General features: G+C 43.4%; 1 protein-coding gene across 3 annotated transcripts in view; it reads right to left on the bottom strand.

Moving 5' to 3' along the window:
- The window catches only part of LOC128652886 (nectin-1), a 478,741-nt gene that overhangs the window by 148,221 nt on the left and 314,091 nt on the right, over positions 1-16,429 (bottom strand). The gene's annotated exons all lie outside the window — the stretch shown is intronic.

Raw genomic sequence — 16,429 nt, 5'->3', positions numbered from 1 at the left:
ATCTGTAAAAGGAGCAGCACACTGTAGACCAGGGGATTGGCAGGCATGCCACCATTTTACCTTGGAGGCTGGTGCATATCTGCACTGGGAGAAGATTTTCCCTACCTGGCTGAAGTCCTGTACACTACTCTGCCAGGTTTGAAGGTACTCTGAGGAGCATATGGGTGTCAGATTGGAGTTAGAGTACCTCTTTAAATAGATGTGTAGAACATCATTTCAAGTTTCAAAATCCTCCTTACTGGAGGAAAACATTTGACTAGAGGTCATGGCAAAGTAGGAGGGATTAAAACTTTGTTGTGTGGGTTGTTCTGCCTCTTCATGTGATGGCTTTTCGATGTTTACAATTGTATGACATAAATATAATTTTGGCTCGATGGGGGGTGGGGTGTAATAGAGACTAGTAGAGAAAGTAGGTCAGGAACATTCTGAAGTCAGGAACCAGGCAATCAGTTAGGAACCATACAGCATCCAGAAGAGTAGTTAGGTATACAATTCCAATAGTAAGCAGCAAGATAACCAATAGACAAACAAATCAAACAACAAAGCAAGGGGCAGGCACAACCTGAAATCCAGAATTCTTAGGTCCAGCCAGGTGAAAGCATCAGAGATCAAGAAGGCCAGGATCATCATATGAGAATAACAAAGCACAGATCTTCACCATCTGATATAACCAGTGGTAATAGAATAGATTGCATAGCTGCAACATTTATTTTAGATTATATTTTAGTTGTGGAAAGAGAGAAAATGTAATTGTAACTATTTGCATATGTATGATGTTTTATTAAATAGCATTGCATCATGTCTACACTTTGCATTTGCAGTGAAATTGAAATCATTGCACAGCAGTATTAAGCATTATTGGGCACAATGAGAAAGTTTATGATTGAAAACCTCTATACTTACACCTAGTGTAAGATATTTAGTTTTTGTCACATATAAATCCCATATTAAATACACAATAGTTGAAGTTGCTTGTGTAACACGCTGATATGTGATGCCACAAAATCGGATATGAGATGTTTGTTTATATAATGATACACGATAGAAGTGATGGGTGACGTGATATATTTTGTAAACATCCGGTTCCACACTCCTGTATGATAACATCACTATTTGTTTTTTTTGTTTATTGACACAAGTGGAATGTAATTAGCACTACAAACATGTTATAGCACATGAGAATTGGTACTGGTTATGTTTTATTGATAAGTTGTGTGACATTTGAATGATCTGCACATCAGAAGTGAGACAGGTGGTCCACTTCCCATCTGACGGCATCACAAGCTTATGTAAGTTCCGGTTGTGAAGTATTGTTTGGCACCTTTTTTCAAAGGGGGTAATCTTTTATTCATTTGTCCATTATGTAAGCACTGTATAAGCTCAGTTTTATTCTTCTGAAGAAGGGGATTGTATATTCGCAGAAACGTCATTAAAATTTGTCCACTGGCATGTTGCTGTTTACTTTTGATGTATAGTGCAAGCTGATCATCCAGATAGTTGACAGCAGGAGGGCGATTGGGATTGTGTGTGTGTGTATGTATGTATGTATGTATGTATATGTATATGTATATGTATATATATATATATATATATATATATATATATATATATATATATATATATATATATATATATATATATATATATATATATATATTGTTTTTTTCTAAAAGAAAACATAAATTATGCTTACCTGATAATTTTCTTCCGTGGGAAAGAGTCCACAGCCGCATTCATTACTTATGGGAAAATAAGAACCTCTCCACCAGGAGGAGGCAAAGACCCACCAGCCAAAGGCTCAAATACTCCTCCCACTTCCCCTATCCCCCAGTCATTCAGCCGAGGAACAAGGAGCAGTGGAAGAAGCATCAAGGTGAAAAAGGTGCCAGAAGATTAAAAACAACACCACCTCTTTCCTACGGAAGCATAATTTATGTTTTTCTTCCTAATGGGAATCTGCATTCATTACTTATGGTAAATTTATACCCAAGCCAAAGAGGACTCAGAATGCCAAAATGGGAGGGTAAGAGACGTACCATATGAAGGCACCATCCAAAAACATATTCCCAAAACAAAAGACCCTGTCTCGTCCAAAGACAGGGTAACCTGAACCCTTCTGACAAACCAAAAAGGCGACACCATTGACGCAAAACCACCAACAGGTCATAGAACCTGAATGGTCACCACAAAAAGATGCAGTCGAGAACACAGACCCCAAGGACACCATCCCTCAAGGCAACAGCTCAGCCGCAGCCCCCCAACCAACTAGGGGGACCTGCGAACCATTCCTGACGGGAACCTAAGCCTAAAATAAGGAGGAAAAACCCCCAGGCTGTCAAGAAGATAACCCGTACCATTGGACAGACGTACTCTGACCCATGTCCCAAAAACAGGAACCTCAGCAGAATACAAGAGAAAATCGAAGAGAACAAACATCTCAAGAACCAGAAAGCGACCAAACAGCTAAACAGCAGGGACTAAGGGCACTCCTATGAAAACCCGAACACCAAGGGAAAAACCCCTACTAGCTCACAGGAGAAACACACCCAGACCCGCCCCCCAGACCACAGGAGACTGGGGGCGCCGAACTAGCAAGTATCAATTCCAGAGATGGAACAATGAAAAAGAAGCTGGATAGAAGGGAGAAGCTAGAGTGCGAGCAAAAAGCAGAGCCCCTAAAAAAGGAATACCCCACCTGCTCTTGTACAACCAAACAGTGCAACCACTACAAGCCACAGAGCAATATGCCAAAGCATCTCTGAGCACACAGCCACTCTAGGTAGGATTAGTGCAGTGGTGCAAAACCAACCCATCCAAATAACAGGTAGCTAGACAAGCCAACAGGATACAACAGTCAGCAAACCGGCACACACAGCCCCTCAAGAAACGGGGAGGAAAAAACAGTCACTTAAAAAATTGACGACTGGAACCCTGAGATAAACCACCTAGAAATGGGTGGTAAGAATCTCAACGGCCAGTCCAACTCTGAAATCACGGACCACCAGAACACATCACTCTACAGACAGACAAAAGGAACCCGGGTGGAAGACACGAGATACAAAATACTTGTCGCCCAAAACCTTAGTAACCACTAAAGGATGATCACCCAGACACCGAGCACCCAAAGGGTGCCTCCCGCCAAAGAGGACTAGCAAAAGCCATGGCATGAAACTGCGAGAGACAAGCGAGAGACAAGCACTCGAGCCCCCTAAGCCCGACAGGCGACTAAGCACAGAAGCGGGGAAAAGGTCCAACACGCTATCAGAGACCCTACAGGTCGAAAACAAGACCAGGACATAAGGCGAACAGTGGGGCCTCATGGAGACAAAACTTCCAGCCCAGCTTCACAACCGGGAAGAGAACCAGAAACATCCGAACTCTCCATAAATAAGAGCCAAAGGAACGCATCCTAATCTCAATCCTAAAGTCCCCGGAAAAAAAACCAGGGTCAAAGATAGGAGGAACCAGACCTCTGGAGCCCTAGATCCACATACAGATTCCCACTGAAATCTAATAGGAAGGACAATTTGATCGCCTGTGATTTAGGCAAGGCTATTAGAAAGCCATCAGTAGAAAGGGCACTCGCTGCAAGGAACATCTAGTCACAGCTGGATTCAAAGTCTGGGCCTTCAGCTTTGAATAGAACGAAGCTTACCACTAAGCCGTCGTGAGACCCAATGTAAAACTCCTCAAGTCTGATCCGACCAAGTCTGATCCGACCAACAGAGACACTGCGATGAGAACCGCAACCTAAACCAACGGACAGTAGAATTCTAGGACAGAGGTCAACCTGGTCCAAAACCCTAAAAAGGGGCGACATAATGACCTATGACTCTAGTTGCGGCACTGGAAAAACAGGTTACCACATAACCCAGGCAGAAAAGCTCCCAGAGGCGAAGATAGTAAAACCAACCACCTCTGGAGGTTCCATTAGAAAACAGAATTTATGTTTACCTGATAAATTACTTTCTCCAACGGTGTGTCCGGTCCACGGCGTCATCCTTACTTGTGGGATATTCTCTTCCCCAACAGGAAATGGCAAAGAGCCCAGCAAAGCTGGTCACATGATCCCTCCTAGGCTCCGCCTACCCCAGTCATTCGACCGACGTTAAGGAGGAATATTTGCATAGGAGAAACCATATGATACCGTGGTGACTGTAGTTAAAGAAAATAAATTATCAGACCTGATTAAAAAACCAGGGCGGGCCGTGGACCGGACACACCGTTGGAGAAAGTAATTTATCAGGTAAACATAAATTCTGTTTTCTCCAACATAGGTGTGTCCGGTCCACGGCGTCATCCTTACTTGTGGGAACCAATACCAAAGCTTTAGGACACGGATGATGGGAGGGAGCAAATCAGGTCACCTAGATGGAAGGCACCACGGCTTGCAAAACCTTTCTCCCAAAAATAGCCTCAGAAGAAGCAAAAGTATCAAACTTGTAAAATTTGGTAAAAGTGTGCAGTGAAGACCAAGTCGCTGCCCTACATATCTGATCAACAGAAGCCTCGTTCTTGAAGGCCCATGTGGAAGCCACAGCCCTAGTGGAATGAGCTGTGATTCTTTCGGGAGGCTGCCGTCCGGCAGTCTCGTAAGCCAATCTGATGATGCTTTTAATCCAAAAAGAGAGAGAGGTAGAAGTTGCTTTTTGACCTCTCCTTTTACCGGAATAAACAACAAACAAGGAAGATGTTTGTCTAAAATCCTTTGTAGTATCTAAATAGAATTTTAGAGCGCGAACAACATCCAAATTGTGCAACAAACGTTCCTTCTTCGAAACTGGTTTCGGACACAGAGAAGGTACGATAATCTCCTGGTTAATGTTTTTGTTAGAAACAACTTTTGGAAGAAAACCAGGTTTAGTACGTAAAACCACCTTATCTGCATGGAACACCAGATAAGGAGGAGAACACTGCAGAGCAGATAATTCTGAAACTCTTCTAGCAGAAGAAATTGCAACCAAAAACAAAACTTTCCAAGATAATAACTTAATATCAACGGAATGTAAGGGTTCAAACGGAACCCCCTGAAGAACTGAAAGAACTAAGTTGAGACTCCAAGGAGGAGTCAAAGGTTTGTAAACAGGCTTGATTCTAACCAGAGCCTGAACAAAGGCTTGAACATCTGGCACAGCTGCCAGCTTTTTGTGAAGTAACACAGACAAGGCAGAAATCTGTCCCTTCAAGGAACTTGCAGATAATCCTTTTTCCAATCCTTCTTGAAGGAAGGATAGAATCTTAGGAATCTTAACCTTGTCCCAAGGGAATCCTTTAGATTCACACCAACAGATATATTTTTTCCAAATTTTGTGGTAAATTTTTCTAGTTACAGGCTTTCTGGCCTGAACAAGAGTATCAATAACGGAATCTGAGAACCCTCGCTTCGATAAGATCAAGCGTTCAATCTCCAAGCAGTCAGCTGGAGTGAGACCAGATTCGGATGTTCGAACGGACCTTGAACAAGAAGGTCTCGTCTCAAAGGTAGCTTCCATGGTGGAGCCGATGACATATTCACCAGATCTGCATACCAAGTCCTGCGTGGCCACGCAGGAGCTATCAAGATCACCGACGCCCTCTCCTGATTGATCCTGGCTACCAGCCTGGGGATGAGAGGAAACGGCGGGAATACATAAGCTAGTTTGAAGGTCCAAGGTGCTACTATAGTGCATCTACTAGAGTCGCCTTGGGATCCCTGGATCTGGACCCGTAGCAAGGAACTTTGAAGTTCTGACGAGAGGCCATCAGATCCATGTCTGGAATGCCCCACAGTTGAGTGATTTGGGCAAAGATTTCCGGATGGAGTTCCCACTCCCCCGGATGCAATGTCTGACGACTCAGAAAATCCGCTTCCCAATTTTCCACTCCTGGGATGTGGATTGCAGACAGGTGGCAGGAGTGAGTCTCCGCCCATTGAATGATTTTGGTCACTTCTTCCATCGCCAGGGAACTCCTTGTTCCCCCCTGATGGTTGATGTACGCAACAGACGTCATGTTGTCTGATTGAAACCGTATGAACTTGGCCCTCGCTAGCTGAGGCCAAGCCTTGAGAGCATTGAATATCGCTCTCAGTTCCAGAATATTTATCGGTAGAAGAGATTCTTCCCGAGACCAAAGACCCTGAGCTTTCAGGGATCCCCAGACCGCGCCCCAGCCCATCAGACTGGCGTCGGTCGTGACAATGACCCACTCTGGTCTGCGGAAGGTCATCCCTTGTGACAGGTTGTCCAGGGACAGCCACCAACGGAGTGAGTCTCTGGTCCTCTGATTTACTTGTATCTTCGGAGACAAGTCTGTATAGTCCCCATTCCACTGACTGAGCATGCACAGTTGTAATGGTCTTAGATGAATGCGCGCAAAAGGAACTATGTCCATTGCCGCTACCATCAAACCTATCACTTCCATGCACTGCGCTATGGAAGGAAGAGGAACGGAATGAAGTATCTGACAAGAGTTTAGAAGTTTTGTTTTTCTGGCCTCTGTCAGAAAAATCCTCATTTCTAAGGAGTCTATTATTGTTCCAAGAAGGGAACCCTTGTCGACGGAGATAGAGAACTCTTTTCCACGTTCACTTTCCATCCGTGAGATCTGAGAAAGGCCAGGACGATGTCCGTGTGAGCCTTTGCTTGAGGAAGGGACGACGCTTGAATCAGAATGTCGTCCAAGTAAGGTACTACAGCAATGCCCCTTGGTCTTAGCACCGCTAGAAGGGACCCTAGTACCTTTGTGAAAATCCTTGGAGCAGTGGCTAATCCGAAAGGAAGCGCCACGAACTGGTAATGCTTGTCCAGGAATGCGAACCTTAGGAACCGATGATGTTCCTTGTGGATAGGAATATGTAGATACGCATCCTTTAAATCCACCGTGGTCATGAATTGACCTTCCTGGATGGAAGGAAGAATTGTTCGAATGGTTTCCATTTTGAACGATGGAACCTTGAGAAACTTGTTTAAGATCTTGAGATCTAAGATTGGTCTGAACGTTCCCTCTTTTTTGGGAACTATGAACAGATTGGAGTAGAACCCCATCCCTTGTTCTCCTAATGGAACAGGATGAATCACTCCCATTTTTAACAGGTCTTCTACACAATGTAAGAATGCCTGTCTTTTTATGTGGTCTGAAGACAACTGAGACCTGTGGAACCTCCCCCTTGGGGGAAGCCCCTTGAATTCCAGAAGATAACCTTGGGAGACTATTTCTAGTGCCCAAGGATCCAGAACATCTCTTGCCCAAGCCTGAGCGAAGAGAGAGAGTCTGCCCCCCACCAGATCCGGTCCCGGATCGGGGGCCAACATTTCATGCTGTCTTGGTAGCAGTGGCAGGTTTCTTGGCCTGCTTTCCCTTGTTCCAGCCTTGCATTGGTCTCCAAGCTTGCTTGGCTTGAGAAGTATTACCCTCTTGCTTAGAGGACGTAGCACTTTGGGCTGGTCCGTTTCTACGAAAGGGACGAAAATTAGGTTTATTTTTGGCCTTGAAAGGCCGATCCTGAGGAAGGGCGTGGCCCTTACCCCCAGTGATATCAGAGATAATCTCTTTCAAGTCAGGGCCAAACAGCGTTTTCCCCTTGAAAGGAATGTTAAGTAGTTTGTTCTTGGAAGACGCATCAGCTGACCAAGATTTCAACCAAAGCGCTCTGCGCGCCACAATAGCAAACCCAGAATTCTTAGCCGCTAACCTAGCCAATTGCAAAGTGGCGTCTAGGGTGAAAGAATTAGCCAATTTGAGAGCACTGATTCTGTCCATAATCTCCTCATAAGGAGGAGAATCACTATCGACCGCCTTTACTTGCTCATCGAACCAGAAACACGCGGCTGTAGTGACAGGGACAATGCATGAAATTGGTTGTAGAAGGTAACCCTGCTGAACAAACATCTTTTTAAGTAAACCTTCTAATTTTTTATCCATAGGATCTTTGAAAGCACAACTATCTTCTATGGGTATAGTGGTGCGTTTGTTTAAAGTGGAAACCGCTCCCTCGACCTTGGGGACTGTCTGCCATAAGTCCTTTCTGGGGTCGACCATAGGAAACAATTTTTTAAATATGGGGGGAGGGACGAAAGGTATACCGGGCCTTTCCCATTCTTTATTTACAATGTCCGCCACCCGCTTGGGTATAGGAAAAGTTTCTGGGAGCCCCGGGACCTCTAGGAACTTGTCCATTTTACATAGTTTCTCTGGGATGACCAAATTCTCACAATCATCCAGAGTGGATAATACCTCCTTAAGCAGAGCGCGGAGATGTTCCAACTTAAATTTAAATGTAATCACATCGGGTTCAGCTTGTTGAGAAATTTTCCCTGAATCTGAAATTTCTCCCTCAGACAAAACCTCCCTGGCCCCATCAGACTGGTGTAGGGGCCTTTCAGAACCATTATCCTCAGCGTCGTCATGCTCTTCAGTATCTAAAACAGAGCAGTCGCGCTTACGCTGATAAGTGGGCATTTTGGCTAAAATGTTTTTGATAGAATTATCCATTACAGCCGTTAATTGTTGCATAGTAAGGAGTATTGGCGCGCTAGATGTACTAGGGGCCTCCTGAGTGGGCAAGACTCGTGTAGACGAAGGAGGGAATGATGCAGTACCATGCTTACTCCCCTCACTTGAGGAATCATCTTGGGCATCATTGTCATTGTCACATAAATCACATTTATTTAAATGAGAAGGAACTCTGGCTTCCCCACATTCAGAACACAGTCTATCTGGTAGTTCAGACATGTTAAACAGGCATAAACTTGATAACAAAGTACAAAAAACGTTTTAAAATAAAACCGTTACTGTCACTTTAAATTTTAAACTGAACACACTTTATTACTGCAATTGCGAAAAAATATGAAGGAATTGTTCAAAATTCACCAAAATTTCACCACAGTGTCTTAAAGCCTTAAAAGTATTGCACACCAAATTTGGAAGCTTTAACCCTTAAAATAACGGAACCGGAGCCGTTTTTAACTTTAACCCCTTTACAGTCCCTGGTATCTGCTTTGCTGAGACCCAACCAAGCCCAAAGGGGAATACGATACCAAATGACGCCTTCAGAAAGTCTTTTCTATGTATCAGAGCTCCTCACACATGCGACTGCATGTCATGCCTCTCAAAAACAAGTGCGCAACACCGGCGCGAAAATGAGGCTCTGCCTATGATTTGGGAAAGCCCCTAAAGCATAAGGTGTCTAAAACAGTGCCTGCCGATATAATCTTATCAAAATACCCAGATTAAATGATTCCTCAAGGCTAAATATGTGTAATATATGAATCGATTTAGCCCAGAAAAAGTCTACAGTCTTAATAAGCCCTTGTGAAGCCCTTATTTACTATCTTAATAAACATGGCTTACCGGATCCCATAGGGAAAATGACAGCTTCCAGCATTACATCGTCTTGTTAGAATGTGTCATACCTCAAGCAGCAAGAGACTGCTCACTGTTCCCCCAACTGAAGTTAATTCCTCTCAACAGTCCTGTGTGGAACAGCCATGGATTTTAGTAACGGTTGCTAAAATCATTTTCCTCATACAAACAGAAATCTTCATCTCTTTTCTGTTTCAGAGTAAATAGTACATACCAGCACTATTTTAAAATAACAAACTCTTGATTGAATAATAAAAACTACAGTTAAACACTAAAAAACTCTAAGCCATCTCCGTGGAGATGTTGCCTGTACAACGGCAAAGAGAATGACTGGGGTAGGCGGAGCCTAGGAGGGATCATGTGACCAGCTTTGCTGGGCTCTTTGCCATTTCCTGTTGGGGAAGAGAATATCCCACAAGTAAGGATGACGCCGTGGACCGGACACACCTATGTTGGAGAAACAACTAACGCCGTGGAAGGGTAGCGGACACCAGGATAATTCAGATCAGAAGGTAGGGGCTTCATGCCCCGGAACAATCCTAACCTTCAACTGTAGGAGCGACAGAGCGAACCCCACATATCCTTCAAGCTTGTGCCAGACTCCTAAAGAGTCCAAGTATCGATCAACTAGACCAGGACCACGAGTCAAAAAGCATCTCAATGTCATAATCGCACAAAATAGCAAGGACCACAGTCCTCCATCAGAGCTCTAAGGAACACAGTGAGACACCACCGGCCCAATGTCTGAAGCAGAATTGCCACAAGCCAGCCCAAGCAATTCCGACATGCAGACCCACAGGTTTAAAAGAACTATTAGGGTATCTTTTTTTTTAACCACAAAAAACGAACACAGAACAAGTGAACCTGCAAGTCCCGCCGGACCAGCCAGGCAAAACGTGTGTCACTAACAAGCAACACGACACACCAACAACTCCGGACAAAATCTGGGAACAATTTCTGTATAAGAAAGTAAGTCGAACAATCCCAGAATTCCCATAGGGAATACAAAACAGAAATAAATAATCCTGACCGGATAAAAGAACAAACAAGGGCACCTGCAGGAATCCGCCCAGAAGAAACCATGGCTCTGTAGTACCTGGCAGACAGAGACTGCACCTTCAGAAAAAACGACTGGGATAGCTCGCATTAGACTGACCAGGGACAACGTACCCCCTTAGTCTACCACACAGAACCCTGAGAAGATCCCTGATGATACAGCAAAGGATCCCCCAATAAATCAAACAGATCTCACAGTAGGACGTGCAGCCGCACAATCCAGTAGCGAAAAGAACAACAAGGGGGCACGATCACCTCCGGGGGAAACACAATGATGCCGTTCACTGTCTGAACACCTGGGATAGGTAGACAAGCACATAACTGCAATGAAACCTCAGAGTCCTGCAGGTGAATTAACGCCATTAAAATATTAAAACGAAAAAGTCCCGCCACCTCCGGGGTAAAAAATCCAACCTGCGCGGAGGAGACATTAATATCAGGGTCACCTACAAAGGTAAAAAGGAGTGTGCGGATGGGTAGGCACCTCCTGAGGAACAGAGCCCCCAGGAGCCGGTGGCTCAGAAGGTCCAGGGTCCCCCGAGCCCGAAGAACCCGCCAAACCATGCAAGCACAAAAGACAAGATTGGCAGACTTGCAATAACAGGCCCAAATTACAGTCCTCATTCGAGGACGACTCAGAATCAGATATTAAATTAGTCTGTGCATTAGAATCCTCCATGGCTAAGACTTCAAATAAGAAACGCAAATTGCAAAAACAAACTGGCACCTGGACACCTATAATGGCTGGGGCACTCACCACCTCCTATGACCAGGACTCAGCGGAGCAGACTCTTTCCTCTGTCGCCACTCGGTCAGGAATGCGGAAGGGAAAGAAGATCCACCCAAGCGTAAAGACGCACGGTGACCAGATGACGCAAAATCCAAAAAGCGTGCCATACAAAAGGCGAAAAACTAGGCCCCATAACAAACAAGCAAGTCTGAGCGAAAGAAAATTGTAGCTCAAGGTCAAGCCTAGCCAACGATACCTACCTCTGCCTCAGAGCCCAAATTCCCGCACACAAGCAGGATGATCACATAAAAAACATGATAAACAAACCCCATCCCGTTCACGAATCCCCCTGAAACGGGAGATAATCCCTTGATTCCTAGATCAAAGTAGAAAGAGCCTCAATGAGGCCCATACTAAACTGTCACAACAAATAATATTACAGTAACTTAATAAAATGAAACAATATTACCAGAATCCACGCCGTGGAACAGGAACACGGCCCTTCAAGTGTGATGAATAGTAGCATTGCCTCCGCCATGGACTTGAGAGAGGACAATAGGTAGCGAAGCAAAGTTCGACAACGCCAAGTGCTGAAAAGGAGCTGTGAAAACAAGTCGGGATGGTGTCGCAGGGGAAGCTCCCACTGCATCTCCGGACTCTCACTTCGCCCAGTCCCTCTCCCGAGAGACTGACAGGACTACTTATAACTCCCGTCTCGTGTCGAAGGGTAGCACCCTCCATAAGAGACAAAATATTAGAAAAAATAAATTTAAGTATAATAAAAAACTTCTGACACTTCTCTGCTAACCTCCTGGGCAAAGAATTACTGGGGGATAGGGGAAGTGGGAGGAGTATTTGAGCCTTTGGCTGGTGGGTCTTTGCCTCCTCCTGGTGGCCAGGTTCTTATTTTCCCATAAGTAATGAATGCGGCTGTGGACTCTTTCCCATTAGGAAGAAAAAGGTGCCGGTTTTAAAAAAAAAAAGAAAAGGTGCCAGTACTCATTGATAATTTATTTATTCTACCCAAGCCTTGCAAGAAAATACAGAACTTATCTCAGCTGTGCCCCTGCTTTGCAAAAAGTCTGATTTTTAAACATATCTACCCAAGCCTTGCAAGAAAATACAGAACTTATCTCAGCTGTGCCCCTGCTTTGCAAAAAGTCTGATTTTTAAACATATCTACCCAAGCCTTGCAAGAAAATACAGAACTTATCTCAGCTGTGCCCCTGCTTTGCAAAAAGTCTGATTTTTAAACATATCTACCCAAGCCTTGCAAGAAAATACAGAACTTATCTCAGCTGTGCCCCTGCTTTGCAAAAAGTCTGATTTTTAAACATATCTACCCAAGCCTTGCAAGAAAATACAGAACTTATCTCAGCTGTGCCCCTGCTTTGCAAAAAGTCTGATTTTTAAACATATCTACCCAAGCCTTGCAAGAAAATACAGAACTTATCTCAGCTGTGCCCCTGCTTTGCAAAAAGTCTGATTTTTAAACATATCTACCCAAGCCTTGCAAGAAAATACAGAACTTATCTCAGCTGTGCCCCTGCTTTGCAAAAAGGTAGATCCTGCAAGATAGTTATATCATTATATTTAACCTACCCTGTTATTTTCTGATGTGTGTATTGTTATATGTATTGGCTATTTATTGTTTTGTTTTTATGATTTAAAATGCATATTTTATTACCATTATGTCTGACCATTATGTTAAAAGTTAGTTTAATCAGCTAAGGCCATGTATCTTTTTTGGACTTTAATGGTTTTATTCCCCTACATGAATACCTCTGTGTTATCTCTGTAATTTTAACTTTCCCTGTGTTTTTGCTTTTATGACCCTTAGCTCAAATGTTCATAGATATTCCCTCCCCATTCCTCTAAATGTTTGCAGCCCAATCTGACGCTAATTTATCTCTCTCCTTTAGTCTGATTTTTAAACATATCTACCCAAGCCTTGCAAGAAAATACAGAACTTATCTCAGCTGTGCCCCTGCTTTGCAAAAAGGTAGATCCTGCAAGATAGTTTCCCTCCCACCCTGCCCCTCACCCCACCCACCCCAGGCTCATTTCTTCCTTTATAGATAGTCTCCCACACTTATTTCATTCTCCTTAAATGACAGCTGCAACCACTGATCAGCACATCCTTCCTTCTACTTAACCCTATAGAATAAATACCCTCTCTTCCTACATATAGCTATATATCACACATCAATAGTGTATATACTTTTCATTTTTATTTTTTATCTACACACCTCATACCACTAACATGAATCCAAATATATCCTTACTGTTATTCATGATAACCCTTTTCTCACTCCAATTTGGTTCACATAATAACCGCCATAAGCACACACCTCAAACTGGAAAACAAATTATCATACATCATGGCCTGCTCTGTTGCTGTAACTTATCTGCTGAGTGCTGGTGGAGGGTTATAAAAAATAACCCTCCTACCCCCACCTCACAATATTATAAAGTATCACATTCACTATATGGCCAATCAAAAATGATTTCCAAATTCCTATTCCTTATGTTACTTGCCCTTGCAAATGACGTAGAGTCTAACCCTGGTCCCCTAACAAATTCCATTCCTAGCCTTCCAGCTAAGAAAGGCCTCTCCTTTGTGCACTGTAATATCCGCAGCTTACTACCGAAAATTGATGCACTGCAAGCTTGGTGTTTACAATACAAACCCAAAATCATTGTGATCTCTGAATCGTGGCTAACCCGCAAAATACCTGACTCTGCCATTGCAATACATGGATATTCATGCCATAGAAATGATAGAGCAAAGAGAGGAGGTGGCATTGTAATTTATGTTGACAATTCCACAAAGTTCACCCCCTTACAAAAATCTAGCTCTCCTGCCACCTTTGATTTCCTTTCTGGCAAAATTGAGATCCCGTGCAGTAAATCAATCATTGTTGCAGGAATCTACCGCCCACCAAGCTCCCCTGTGCATTCCATTTCGGACATAGCACAGCTCCTTAGTGAATCCATAACTCAAAACCCAAAAAGTGAAATTTTGGTTTTTGGAGATTTTAACATCGATTGGCTGAATCCAAAAAATAACAGTTGTCGCTCGCTGTTTAAATCTTTGCATCTAACGCAATTAATCTCCTCCCCAACTCGCATAAACATCAAAAGCCATAATCATACCCTGCTCGACTGGATTCTCTCCACTTCTCCCAACCGAATCCAGGAGGCAGGTGTTCTCCCTAACAATTTCAGTGACCACTGCTTAGTGTACTGCGTGCGCAAAATAAAGGCAACTAAATCCTCTCCCAAGGTTACAATCACCAGGTCCTTCAAAAAATTTAATCTTCAATCATTTCTAAATGACATCAAGAACCTCCCCTGGCACAGATTAAACCTAATCCCAGATCTAGACTCTGCAGTTGAATTCTTTCAGTCTGAACTCCTACAAGTTTGGAATTTACATGCACCGCTGCGTAAGGTGAGAGTAAAAGGAGCACACTTGAATTGGATCACAGCTGACCTCATTCAAATGTACCAATTTCGGGATTCATTGTGGTCAAAGTTCAAGCATACTGGCTCTATGAATGATCACTGTGTATATAGAAAATGGCGAAATATATGTACTAAACAAACAAAATTGGCTAAGGCGCAATATTTCTGTGAAAATCTGAACAATAATATATGTAACCCTAGAAAGTTTTGGAAACTCATAAATAACTTACAAAATCCACCAATCCACTCCCAACCCTCTACTGTCAATGTGGATAACCAAAACCTGCAACTCCCCTTAGAAGTAGCAAATGCCTTTAACAATTATTTTGTAGGATGCTCCACCACCCTGATTGACAAACTAATAAATGGCACGCATCCTGAAGCTACAAATGTGGATCAGGCCCCACTAAAACAGCAAAGACCCAATATAGAAAAGTTCAATTTTAGACCTGTACCCTTCAATGTCATTAAGAAACACCTCGATAATCTAAAAATGAAAAACCAGTCAGGACCTGATCAAATCCCAGCAATGCTGTTGAAGCTCAGTGCGCCGGCAATTGCTAAGCCTGTTGCAACCCTAATTAACGAATCCTTGGTGTCTGGATACATACCCAAACTCTGGAAAACTGCAAGAGTAGTGCCTATTCATAAAAGTGGGGAGTTAACCTTGGTTTCTAACTATCGTCCTATATCACTGCTCCCTGTATTGTCAAAAATCCTAGAAAAATGCGTCCATACGCAATTATGCGAGTATTACCAACTTTCTAACTATCTGACCCCTGATCAATCAGGTTTCAGACCGAATCACTCCACTACAACTGCCCTCCTAAAAGTTTGCAACGACATCCAAACTGCCATGGAACAAGGAGACCTAACTGGAGCTATTTTCCTTGATTTTGCAAAGGCTTTTGACACAGTGGACCATGACCTACTACTTCTCAAACTAAAAAACTCTGGTATTGCTGATCACCCGTTAACCTGGTTTAAATCATATGTATCGGATCGATCACAATATGTCTCTGTCTCTAACATTGACTCCCTCCCTCTCCCAGTCACGTGTGGTGTTCCCCAAGGTTCCATTCTCGGCCCCCTACTATTCACATTATTTATAAATGATTTGCCTAATGTCTGCAAATCCTCAACTGTACACATGTACGCAGACGACACGGTAATCTATGCAAACAAATCTGATCTGCTGCAGCTTGAAACAGTGCTCCAAGACCAGTTCACAGAGGTAGAAAAGTGGATCTCGAAAAACAAACTCTTCCTAAACACTGACAAAACGGTCACAATGATCTTTGGAATGGGACCTAAAATACATAAATTACAAAATTCCCATCTTCGCATCAAAACAAAATCCAATTGCACGCTGACCGCAGTCCACTCTTTTAAATACTTAGGTATGTTGTTAGACCCCAATCTATCTTTTGGACTCCACATAGAAAAAATTGCCTCTAAACTTTATCCAAAACTAGGTGCCCTGTACAGAAACAAATCTTGCCTCAGCCCTACAGTAAAGGAAAAGATTGTACAGCAAATGCTGATGCCTATCTTGGATTATGGGGACATAGTATATGCACCTGCTCCGCAAACTCACCTTAATAAACTAAATACGTTATATAACTCGCTCTGCCGCTTTGTGCTACAATGTAACTACAGGACCCACCATTGTGACATGCTAAAAGAACTAAACTGGCTGTCGCTAGAATCCAGACGCACCCTCCATCTTTCCTGCCTTGTCTTTAAGAGCCTTTCTGGGAAGCTCCCACCCTACCTGAGCAGAATGCTCTCCCCTGCTATTCCCACCTCCTATAACCTCCGATCCAATAACAG

The sequence above is a fragment of the Bombina bombina genome, chromosome 3 (genome assembly GCF_027579735.1).
Source record: "Bombina bombina isolate aBomBom1 chromosome 3, aBomBom1.pri, whole genome shotgun sequence".
Classification (NCBI taxonomy): Eukaryota; Metazoa; Chordata; class Amphibia; order Anura; family Bombinatoridae; genus Bombina; species Bombina bombina.
This window is presented reverse-complemented; position numbering and strand designations above follow the sequence as displayed.